Source organism: Pongo abelii, chromosome 19, assembly GCF_028885655.2.
Source record: "Pongo abelii isolate AG06213 chromosome 19, NHGRI_mPonAbe1-v2.0_pri, whole genome shotgun sequence".
Lineage (NCBI taxonomy): Eukaryota > Metazoa > Chordata > Mammalia > Primates > Hominidae > Pongo > Pongo abelii.
Genome location: NC_072004.2, coordinates 674,637 through 687,257, shown reverse-complemented (window position 1 = coordinate 687,257; position 12,621 = coordinate 674,637). Strand labels below are relative to the sequence as shown.

The 12,621-nt window shown below is 50.4% G+C and overlaps 1 protein-coding gene across 1 annotated transcript in view; it reads left to right on the top strand.

Annotated features, from left to right (window-relative positions):
- The window catches only part of NXN (nucleoredoxin), a 181,814-nt gene that overhangs the window by 82,808 nt on the left and 86,385 nt on the right, over positions 1-12,621 (top strand). The gene's annotated exons all lie outside the window — the stretch shown is intronic.

Here is a 12,621-nt window from a genome sequence, read left to right as displayed (position 1 = left end):
GTATCTTCATGAGCTGATATCCTCAGTGTTCTCTGGTTAGCTTTTGTGATGCTAGGGCTGTATTATGACCTTTTATTAAAGGCAGATATGGATGCTAAATGTGTGTGAATGGGATGGAAAGCCATCAGATGACTGCTTATAAACATGAGAGATTTAGGCTGGGCGCAGTGGCTCACTGCCTGTAATAATCCCAGCACTTTGGGAGGCCAAGGTGGGAGGATCGCTTGAGCTCAGGAGTTTGAGACCAGCCTCAGCAATATGATGAGACCTCATTTCTACAAAAAATTAGCTGGGCATGGTGGCACACAGCTGTGGTCCCAGCCATTCGGGAGGCTGAGGAGGATCGCCTGAGCTCAGGATGTCAAGGCTGCAGTGAGCTGTGATCGTGCCACTGCGTGACAGCCTGGGCAACAGAGTGAGATGGATGGACGGACGGACGGATGGACGGACGGACAGACAGACAGACAGACAGATTTGTAAGGGAAAAATACAAATGTTCCAAGTCAGCACTTTGCAAATGGAGGGGCCGTATTCGTGAAGCAGGTGGTGTAGCATCAGCCCCACAGACCTCATTGCCCCATAAATCTCATCAAATAGGAGCAAGGATTCTATTCCCCTGATAGGCCTGGGAGGGGAATCCAAAAGCCAAACTCACTCCCTTATGGAATGTAAATATGGATCAAGGGAGATGTTTCTTTTCATAAATTACCTCCTCCACCCTTATCTGTCTGAAGTCATAAAACCCCAGATGTAACCAGAAAAATGCAGAAAAATATTATTTTGAAAAAACTCTTGGCTAGGTGCGGTGGCTCATGCCTTTAATCCCAGCACTTTGAGAGGCCGAGGCGGGTGGATCACAAGGTCAGGAGATCGAGACCATCCTGGCTAACACGGTGAAACCCCGTCTCTACTAAAAACACAAAAAAATTAGCGGGGCGTGGTGGTGGGCGCCTGTAGTCCCAGCTACTCGGGAGGCTGAGGCAGGAGAATGGTGTGAACCCGGGAGGCGGAGCTTGCAGTGAGCCGAGATCACGCCACTGCACTCCAGCCTGGGAGACGAGCGAGACTCTGTCTCAAAAAAAAAAGAAAAAACTCTTTCTGGCCGGGCGCAGTGGCTCACACCTGTAATCCCAGCACTTTGAGAGGCCGAGGCGGGTGGATCACAAGGTCAGGAGATCGGGACCATCTTGGCTAACACAGTGAAACCCCATCTCTACTAAAAAAAAAAAAAAATACAAAAAAATTAGCCAGGTGTGGTGGTGGGCGCCTGTAGTTCCAGCTACTTGGGAGGCTGAGGCAGGAGAATGGCGTGAACCCGGGAGGCGGAGCTTGCAGTGAATCGGGATCGTGCCACTGCACTCCAGCCTGGGTGACAGAGCGAGAGTCCGTCTCAAAAAAAAAAAAAAGAAAAGAAAAATATCTTTCTTTGTGGGTACATCTTTGAGCTGGAGCAGGAAAAGCTTTGCAGAACAAAAGTGTTCCAACTGAGGCATATAAAACAAATTTTATTCAAACTTTAATTATCTCCCACCTGCTGGTGCTTTGTGACATTCAGAGGGAAAAGGATCATTGAGAACAGCATTTGATGTGCATGAGAGCTGCTGGTTTTTTTCCTGTTCTTAGATGGGATTTGTTCTTAAGTTTATTTCATAACGAGTAGGTCCGGACACTGAGTTCACGCTGGCATGCTTGACACTGTTTAATTGACATCCTTTACACATGAGGTGTTGACTTTTGTTGTGTTGAATTCAGTTTCTTCCTAAGTTTGGACCTTGGGTTTTGGGTGTCTTTCTTATCCTAGTGAGAGGGATGGGGCACTGGGCGTGTGCTCTTTGTGAGTGGGGGTACGTGATCTACTGCAGGTCAGGGAGTGAAGGGAAAATGTGGCAGTGCTTTGCTTTTCACCAGGCTCCGAAATACCCACAGCCTTAGACTTGAAACCCAGGTGTCATTCCTCATTTTGCATTCTGCAACAGCCAAGAATTAATCTGTCTGCATTTCTTTTCTCTTCTTTCTCTTTCTTTCCTCCTTCCTTCCTTCCTTCCTTCCTTCCTTCCTTCCTTCCTTCTTTCTTTCTTTCTTTCTTTCTTTCTTTCTTTCTTTCTTTCTTTCTTTCTTTCTTTCTTTCTTTCTTTCTTTCTTTCTTCTTTCTTTCTTCCTTTCTTTTTTTCTTTTCTTTTTCTTTCACAGTCTTGCTCTGTTGCTTAGGCTGCAGTGCAGTGGTGCAGTCTCGGCTCACTGCAACCTCCGCCTCCCAGGTTCAAGCGATTCTCCTAGCTGGGATTACAGGCACACACCACCACCAGGCTAATTTTTGTATTTTAGTGGAGACAGGGTTTTGCCATGTTGGCCGGGCTGGTCTTGAACTCCTGACCTCAGGCGATCCACCCGCTTTGGCCTCTCAAAGTGCTGGGATGAAAGGCGTGAGCCTCCGCACCTGGCCAATCTCTCTGCATTTCTCATTCATTTCTACCTTCCTGTGGTCTTTTTGCCTCCGATGCAGAATCACTACAGGTATCGGGGCTTAGAGCTTTTCAGTATGTTGCAACAACAGTAACTTCATCACTGAAGCACATGGCATGTGCAGGCGCTGGGCTTTCTGCTCTATCTTCTCACTTAATCCTCCTGAGAAGGCAAGTGTCACATAGCTGGCAGGTGGTAGAGATGAGATTTGAACCTGTTTCCTGACCACAATCCATCTGTTAACCACAAACCTTAGTGTCTTTCTCTTTGTGCTATAAGGCTTAGAACCCCCAGCGTTCTGCTGGTTCCTGTTTCTTCTGAGTCAGATGTTTCAAGTGGCTCCGTCAATCTTTTTTTTTTGAGACGGAGTTTTGCTCTTGTTGCCCCCAGGCTGGAGTGTAGTGGAGCGATCTCAGCTCACAGCAACCTCTACCTCCTAGGTTCAAGCGATTCTCCTGCCTCAGCCTCCAGGGTAGCTGGGATTACAGGCGCCTGCCACCATGTCCAGCTAATTTTTGTATTTTTAGTAGAGACGGGGTTTCTCCATGTTGGTCAGGCTGGTCTCGAACTCCTGACCTCAGGTGATCCACCTACCCTGGCCTCCCAAAGTGCTGGAATTAAAGGTGCGAGCCACTGTGCCTGGCCTCTGTCAATCTTTATGTAAGTTCCAATGCATCTAGAAAGTCCTCTCACATCCCAGCTGTATTTATTTTTATTTTTTATTTTTTGCTGTGATTGATAATAGCAGTTGTCTGAAGACCTAAGAGCACTCTCGTTTTCTTGAAGTCAAAAAACCTTGCTGAGATCAGGTATGGTGGCTCATGCCTGTCATCTCAGGACTCTGGGGGGCCAAGGTGGCCAGATCCTTTGAGCCCAGGATTTCTTTGCCAGACTGGACAACACAGCGAGACCCCATCTCTACAGAACGATTTTAAAAATTAGCCAGGAGTGGTGATGCATGCCTGTGGTCCCAGCTACTCAGGAGGCTGAGGTGGGAGGATCGCTTGAGCCCAGGAGGTCAAGGCTGCAGTGAGCTGTGCTTGCACCAGTGCACTCCAGCCTGACTAACAGCACGAGGCCCTGCCTCAAAGAAGTAAACATTATACATTAAAACTAATCTTGTGGAACTTAGTCCTGCTGTAAGATACAGATTTTCCTTTTTATTGCATTAGAAGTCCCTTGAATCCTGCCTTCTGTCCCTCTCTCTACCCCGTACGGTACCTGCACCTCATCCATGTCATATGAACCCAAGTTGAGGAGACAGGAACACTCTTGAGCATGTGCTGTACCTGTGTGGCAGTTACAGACCTCTCTGTTTTACACATGAGGGAGCTGAGGCTTGGAGAGGTCCAGTGGACTTACTTTGAACCTCACGGCTAGTGGGTTGTCATAGATCCAAGGGTTTAAACTCAGGCCTCTGTGACGCTGAAGCCCACTTCCTTGCCGCTCTGTTCTTCTTTTCCATCGAACGGGAATTGGGTCAAATGAAATTCTGCCTTTTTCTTAGGAAAAAGGAGGTGGAAAAGGCATGTAGAAACACGTAGAAAGCCTTTCTCTTTTTTCCCCCTCAAGCCATAGGGGCCAGCTCAGTGAAGGTGGTTCACTGACATGGAGTGAATGGAAAAATGGGGTCATGTCTCCGCCAGAAGCCTGCATTCCTGTTTAATTGGCGAGCACACGCTTTCTTTGTATTTGTTTACCTTATGGCTAGTTCTGACAAATAAAATGGATTCTTTTCTTGGCCTCTTCACTCGGGAGGAGTAAGCTGTGGGGTTTTAGTGGAGGGAGTGAAGGCCTGAAAATGCCCGGGATTTGGAAAATCTCCGAGAATGTGGTGCAGAAGAAGGTATTCTTGACTTTGGTGATGAGCATATGAACGGCAGCTTCCCCAGTCACGCTCACTGAATCGGACGCTGCCTTGTGACTGTACGTTGTCCACACCTCTTCCCACTGCACCTCCGCCAAACCTTCGTCGCTGTGGCCACTTGCCTGGGAGAGGACTGGCCGGTCAGCTAGCATGGATTTATGGAGCTCCTGCTAGATAAAAGACTGAGGCCGGGCGCGGTGGCTCACGCCTGTAATCCCAGCACTTTGGAAGGTTGAGGCGGGTGGATTGCTTGAGGCCAGGAGTTCGAGACCAGCCTGGACAACATGGCGAGTCCCCATCTCTACAGAAAAAAAATATATAAAAATTAGCCAAGGGTGGTGGTGCATGTCTTGTAGTCCCAGCTACTTGGGAGGCAGAGGTGGGAGGGTTGCTTGAGCCCAGGAGGTTGAAGCTGCAGCCACGATCGCTCCACTGCACTCCAGCCTGGGTCTGAAAAAAATAAATAAAAAATAAAATAAAAGTTTGTTTGTTTTATCCAGATTGTCAGGCAAAAATGTTAGGATAAACAACAGAATGAGATCAAAGCCTTCCTCTTTTTGCTTTATGTTGGAATTCAAACCATCCAGTGTAGTGAGAGGTATTATTTCTTTCTTTCTTTTCTTTTTTTTTTTTGAGACACAGTCTCACTCTGTCGCCCAGGTTGGAGTGCAATGGTGCGATCTCGGCTCACTGCAAGCTCCGCCTCCCGGATTGAAGTGATTCTCCTGCCTCAGTCTCCCGAGTAGCTGGGACTACAGCTGTGTGCCACCACGCCTGGCTAATTTTTTGTATTTTTAGTAGAGATGGGGTTTTACCATGTTGGCCAGGCTGGTCTTAAACTCCTGAGCTCAGGCAATCCACCGCCTCGGCCTCCCAAAGTGCTGGGATTACTGGCGTGTGCCACCATGCCCGGCCGAGAAATATTATTTCTATGCGTTCTTTATGTCATATCGTTTCAGGATTATTGGAAAGACTTTTGATCGACCTTCTAGAATGAAACATTCAGCCCAGCAGCTTCCCTCCAGGGCCCTGGAAGGCATTGTTCGCTTGGAGCTTTATTTCCAGCCCCTCTGTCCTTTCTCCTGACAAGTTTTGTTGTTGTTATTGTTGTTTTCCTCTGGTCCCCAGCTGTTCCTTTGTCCTTGTGACTTCTGGTAGCAACATTGGCTTTTTTTTTTTTTTTTTTTCTTTTGAGATGGAGTTTTCCTCTTGTTGCCCAGGCTAGAGTGTAGTGGCGTGATCTCAGCTCACTACAGCGTCCGACTCCTGGGTTCCAGCAATTCTCCCGCCTCAGCCACCCAAGTAGCTGGGATTGCAGGTGTTTGCCACCACGCCCAGCTAATTTTTGTATTTTTAGTAGAGACGGGGTTTCACCACATTGGCCAGGCTGGTCTCGAACTCCTGACCTCAGGTGATCCACCCGCATTGGCCTTCCAAAGTGCTGGGATTACGGGTGTGAGCCACCCTGCCTGGCCTTTTAAATTTTATTTTATAGAGTCAGGTTCTTGCTATGTTGCCCAGACTGGTCTTGAAGTCCTGGACTCAAGTGATTCTCCTGCCTCAGCCTCCCTAGTAGCTGGGATTACAGGTGTGTGCCACCAAACCTGGCTAATTTTTGTACTTTTAGTAGAGATGGGGTTTCACCATGTTGGCCAGGCTGGTCTGGAACTCCTGATGTCAGGTGATCCGCCCGCCTCAGCCTCCCTAAGTGCTGGGATTCCTGGGGTGAGCCACCGTGCCAGCCAACAGTGTTGGTTCCGATGGAGCGAAGCCTCTCCGGGCGCTGCTGGCCTCCCAGGGAAGAATCATGAGCAAGTGTCAGGTGTCCAGCAGAATCTATGTTACGTCTCTTGGAATAAATATTCCCTTTGGCTCAGTAAGAGCAAAACCCTTTAGTCCAGCCTGGATGTTAGAGAACCTTCTGCTTGCTTAATTTATTGATTTTTTAAAGCCAAAGCAATGTCAGCAGAGCCAAGAATAATGTTGGAGAGATTCTAAGAACATGCTCTTGCGTAGTTTTCCTGACTGAAATCCACTCTGCCTAACACTGGGGACCCGGGAGCTGCTTCGGTGGAGGAACCCGGCCCCGTGGTCAGAACGGGGTGGACCCTGACATAGAGCCTTCAATTTCTGATGGCCTCCTCGCCCCAGCCTCTTTGTGCCTTTTGTGTGGTTCCATGCCAGGGTTTTGAGCTGCGTTTGGAGCCTTTGGTTAGAATTTTCTGAGGAGCATTAAAAGCGAGTACCACAGCCCCCAGGTGGACACGGAGCCTTTCTTCAGAGGGGAGCGTGTGCGCAAAGAAAAGGAAGCAGAGGGGGGCGTGTGCGCAAAGAAGAGGAAGCAGAGGGGGGCGTGTGCGCAAAGAGAAGGAAGCAGAGGGGGGCGTGTGCGCAAAGAGAAGGAAGCAGAGCGGGGCGTGTGCGCAAAGAAAAGCAGAGGGGGCGTGTGCGCAAAGAAAAGGAAGCAGAGGGGGGCGTGTGCGCAAAGAAGAGGAAGCAGAGGGGGGCGTGTGCGCAAAGAAGAGGAAGCAGAGGGGGGCGTGTGCGCAAAGAAGAGGAAGCAGAGGGGGGCGTGTGCGCAAAGAAGAGGAAGCAGAGGGGGGCGTGTGCGCAAAGAAGAGGAAGCAGAGGGGGGCGTGTGCGCAAAGAGAAGGAAGCAGAGGGGGGCGTGTGCGCAAAGAGAAGGAAGCAGAGCGGGGCGTGTGCGCAAAGAAAAGCAGAGGGGGCGTGTGCGCAAAGAAAAGGAAGCAGAGGGGGGCGTGTGCGCAAAGAAGAGGAAGCAGAGGGGGGCGTGTGCGCAAAGAAGAGGAAGCAGAGGGGGGCGTGTGCGCAAAGAAGAGGAAGCAGAGGGGGGCGTGTGCGCAAAGAGAAGGAAGCAGAGCGGGGCGTGTGCGCAAAGAGAAGGAAGCAGAGGGGGGAGTGTGCGCAAAGAAGAGGAAGCAGAGGGGGGCGTGTGCGCAAAGAAGAGGAAGCAGAGGGGGGCGTGTGCGCAAAGAAGAGGAAGCAGAGGGGGGCGTGTGCGCAAAGAGAAGGAAGCAGAGCGGGGCGTGTGCGCGAAGAGAAGGAAGCAGAGGGGGGCGTGTGCGCGAAGAGAAGGAAGCAGAGCGGGGCGTGTGCGCGAAGAGAAGGAAGCAGAGCGGGGCGTGTGCGCGAAGAGAAGGAAGCAGAGGGGGGCGTGTGCGCGAAGAGAAGGAAGCAGAGCGGGGCGTGTGCGCAAAGAAAAGGAAGCAGAGGGGGGCGTGTGCGCAAAGAAGAGGAAGCAGAGGGGGGCGTGTGCGCAAAGAGAAGGAAGCAGAGGGGGGCGTGTGCGCAAAGAGAAGGAAGCAGCCATTTACTTCCAGAGATGATTCCTGGCTGAGAAACGATTATGAGAAATGAAAGACTAGACGTAGGAGACGGACTATGAAATCCTGAACTCTTTTTACTTTATTTTTTTTTCTTTTTTTTTTTTTGAGACGGAGTCTTGCTCTTGTCGCCCAGGCTGGAGTGCAGTGGTGCGATCTCCGCTCACTGCAACGTCCACCTCCCGGGTTCAAGTGATTCTCCTGCCTCAGCCTCCCAAGTAGCTGGGATGACAGGCGCCTGCACCACGCCCGGCTAATTTTTGTATTTTTAGTAGAGACGGGGTTTCGTCGTGTTGGCCAGACTGGTCTCTTGGCCAGGCTGGTCTCAACTTCTGACCTCGTGATCCGCCCGTCTCGGCCTCCCAAAGTGCTGGGATTACAGGCGTGAGCCACTGCGACCGGCCGCATTTGTTGAGTCTTATTAGTCTCTGTCCTAAACTTGAGTGATCACTGTGGGACATGTCAGCCTGAATGAGACCCTTTCCTGGACCTCTCTCTCATACTGTATCATCCCACCCAGGAGGCCTGACTCAGCTCCGCTTGGTCTTAGATGTCTCTCTTACCCCTAAGGGGGATGGCGCTCGTCACAGGATGCCCCAGGCCAGATTCTTCTTTCATGCACACCTTGGTCATTCTCCTGTGTCCTCAGCTGAGTGTTTGTTTTGGGGAAAAACCCACACTTTCTTTAGCTCCGAAGATTCTGGATTGGTGATTGGAATACAGATGTTTCAAAACGCTCACATTCTAGAAACATGTTTTATCGGGACATCCAGAGCTGTTGAGACACTTGGGATCCGTCTTCAGCTCCGGTTAACTTATCAATTCCCGAGGGATCGTCCATCCCTCTTCTATATCTGAACATTTGGGTTCAAGATTCCACTTCCCTGCTAGGTGGCTGGAGAAGCAAACCAGGGCCCAGAAGGTGTTCTAGAAATACGAGTGGATGGGGAGAGAATGGAGGAGGATCCATCCCAGCCTGTCCCCAGCCCAGCTGCCCTTTTCCTGTAGCCATCAAATCTCTGTGTCTGGAGTGTCGTCCTTCCCCTGGACAGTGCCAGACACACCTCCCTGACTCGCTTTGGCAAGCCCTGGTTTTCTCTGCTTCGTTTTGACCTTGCCCTGCAGTCATCATCCACAGTTCCCTGAATCTCTCTGTTTTTTCACGTGATTATTATTTTTTAGAGACAGGGTCTTGCTCTGTTGCCCAGGCTGGAGTGCAGTGGTGCAGTCATAGCTCACTGTCACCTCAAACTTCTGGGTTCAAGGGATCCTCCCACCTCAGCCCCCCAAGTAGCTAGGACTCCAGGTGCACGCCACTACACACAGCTTCGTTTTATTATTTGTTTATTTATTTTTTGAGTTGGAGTCTTGGTCAGTCCCCCAGGCTGGAGTGCAGTGGCGCGATCTCGGCTCACTGCAAGCTCCGCCTCCCGGGTTCACGCCATTCTCCTCCCTCAGCCTCCCGAGTAGCTGGGACTACAGGCGCCTGCCACCATGCCCGGCTAATTTTTTGTACTTTTAGTAGAGACGGGGTTTCACCATGTTAGCCAGGATGGTCTCGATCTCCTGACCTCGTGATCCGCCGGTCTCGGCCTCCCAAAGTGCTGGGATTACAGGCGTGAACCACTGCGCCCGGCCCAGCAATGTTTTATTTTTATCTTTTAGTAGAGACGGGGGCTGCATATGTTGCTCAGGCTGGCCTTAAACTCCTGACCTCAGGTCATCCGCCTGCCTGGGCCTCTCACACTGATTGGGATTTTACAGGCGTGAGCACTACGCCTGGGCCTGCAAGTCTGTCTTTAGATCTTGCGGCTTTACTCTGCCCCCGACTTCTGTACAATGTGGGGCCGTGACCCCTGAAGTCCCGCCCTGTGGCTTCTGTACACGATGGGACCGTGACCCCTGAAATCCTTGCCCTGTGAGCCTTCCTCAGGGCTTTTTTTTCTGGGCATTTCTGCTCTCCCAGCACCAACCTGGCTTCATGGAGAGGAGACCAGAGGGTCCCCTCCAGAGTCATCTCTCTTGGGAGGAGCTTTGGCTTCTTAGCCTGGTATGTTTTTGGCCAGCTTCTTTCTTTCCTTAGCCTGAGGTCATGGAGGTGATGTAGGCGGGGTTTGGAGCTGTGGATGGAAATTTGAGGCCTGTGCTGGTTCAACTCCAAGAACAAAGACTACTTTGACAACAGCCAGTGAACAGCTTCTGCTGGGAGTTCTCGGGGTGTGGCGGGGGGAGAAAAGAGAGGCCTCTGTGAACAGGGTGTTTCCATGTCTCAGAAACTAAGATTCAGTAAGAGAGAGTCAGCATCGTCTTCCCCCAGCCTTTCCCCTCCTGGCCTGATTGACACTGTTGTTACCTGAGTTGTGGAGAGAGAAGGAATGGGCAGGAGAGAGAGGAAACAAGGCCCTGGTGTGTGTTTTTTTCTTTCCATTTAAAAATAGGAAGTTGGCCAGGTGTAGCCTTCCCCAAGTAGCTAGGACTCCAGGTGCACGCCACTACAAGTTTTATTTTTATCTTTTAGTAGAGACTGGGGCTCACGCCTGTAATCCCAGTGCTTTAGGAGGCCAAAGTGAACCGATCACCTGAGATCAGGAGTTCCAAACCAGCCTGGCCAACATGGTGAAACCCCATGTCTACTAAAAATACAAAAATTAGCCAGGTGTGGTGGCGGGCGCCTATAATTCCAGCTACTAGGGAAGCTGAGGCAAGAGAATCACTTGAACCCGGGAGACAGAGGTTGCAGCGAGCCAAGATCGCGCCACTGCACTCCAGCCTGGGTGACAGAGCGAGACAACGTCTCAAAAACAAAACAGAGGCCAGATGCGGTGGCTCACGCCTATAATCCTAGCACTTTTGGGAGGCCGAGGCGGGCAGATCACGAGGTCAGGAGATCGAGACCGTCCTGGCTAACACAGTGAAACTCCGTCTCTACTAAGAAAAAAAATACAAAAAATTAGCCGGGTGTGGTGGCAGGCGCCTGTAGTCCCAGCTACTCGGGAGGCTGAGGCAGGAGAATGGCATGAACCTGGGAGGCGGAGCTTGCAGTGAGCCAAGATTGCGCCACTGCACTCCAGCCTGGGCGACAGAGCGAGACTCCGTCTCAAAACAAAACAAAACAAACAAAAGAAACCCCTGCAATTGAAGCAGTTGGGGCGGAGACGGGGGAGGGCTCCGCCTCATTCAGAAGCTGTCTAGGAAGTGACTGAGCAGAAATGAGGAAGAGAGAAGCATGTGGAAGGACTCCCAGGTTTCTGGTTTTGGGACACTGGGTGGAAGGTAGTTGGTTCCATTCATGGAGACAGGGAACCATGGCAGAGAAAGGCAGGGAGGGAGGGAGGGGAGGTGGTCACTTGTGGGAAGGTGCTCAGGAGGCAGCACCCTGTGCTCACGCTGGAATTCTCAGTTACCTGGCTCTAGATGAGATGAAGACAAATTATTTTTTTTCTCCTTCTTTTTGGTATGAGTTTTTTTTTTTAGGTTTAATTTAACACAATAAAATTCACGGTTCTTAAGGACCCAGCTCAGTGTGTTTGAACAGGTGTTATACTGACATGAACAATTATTCAAACAAGACCGAGAACGTTTCCATCTCCCTGCAGAGTCCCCTGCTGAGCCTCTCTGGTGACTCCCCTCCCACTCGTCGCTTTGGTTTTCTGTCACTGTAATTTAGTTTCGCCTGTAGACCCTCATGGAAATGGAATCATACAGTCAGTGTTATTTTGTGTCTGGCTTCATTTGCTCAGCATGATTGTGAGGTTTATCCTTGTTTTTGTATACATCAGTTTGTTCCTTCTTATTGCTGAGAAGTGTCCCCTTGGACGAGCATCTTGTCACAGTGTATCCATTCTTCCAATGATGGATGTGTGTGAGTTGTGGTCAGTTTGGGGTGGGGGAAGGCTGTTATAAACATTTTTATGGACTTAAAAAAATACTGATGAGTAGGAATACTGAGCGGTAGAATACTGAGTCGATTATTGGGTAAATGAACATTTACCTTCATAAGATGGACCAAACACTTCTTCAAAGTGATTGTACTGACCAGGCATGGTGGCTCACGCCTGTAATCCCAGCACTTTGGGAGGCCAAGGCAGGCAGATTGCTTGAGCCCGGGAGTTTGAGACTAGCCTGAGCAACATGGCGAAACCCCGTCTCAACGGAAAATTTTAGAGTGTGGTGGTGCCCGTCTGTAATCCCAGCTACCCGGGAAGCTGGAGGATCACTTGAGCCTGGGGTGCTGCAGCGAGCCGAGATGGCACCACGGCACTCCAGCCTGGGTAACAGTGAGATCCTGTCTCAAACAACAACAACAACAACAAAGTGTTTGCACCATTTACGTCCCTGGCAGCGGAGTGTGTGAGTCGCACTTGCTCCACGTCCTCACCCGGGTTTGATACTGTGGGTCTGTTTTACTTTTGGTATTCTAGTCAGTGTGAAATCATTTTAATTTGCATTTCCTTGATGACACCTTTGCATATTCTTACTGGCTGTCCACCTGTCTACTTTCTGGACATGTCTGTTCATATCTGCTTGTTGAGAGTGTGCACTCCCGGAGCCCGGGCCAGGGCTCAGCTACCTGCCATAGATGGGGCAGGAGGGAAGCAGACGTTTGCAGAGATTTGAACCACAGGAGCCAGTCAGCCCCTTGGAGCCCTGGCCCAGGCTGTAGGATTTTCGGAGGAGGCCTTCCATTTTCATCTGTCCTGTTATCAAGGCAACTGCACTACTTAGTGTCTGCTTGGAAGTATCTGTCCTTCACCATCAGCTCACTCTTCTGACCGAAAAGAAGCTCTCCTAAATATGGATAAGGAATTTGACAGATCTCCAGCCCTACCCCCTTAGGAGAAGGCCAGCCCCTCTTCTTCTTCCCCTATGAGTGGATGTCCTTGGATGCGTCAGCTCAGGCGAACTTGGAAGAGTCTGTGGGTTTTCTGTGGCCTGTTTTGAGTCTCA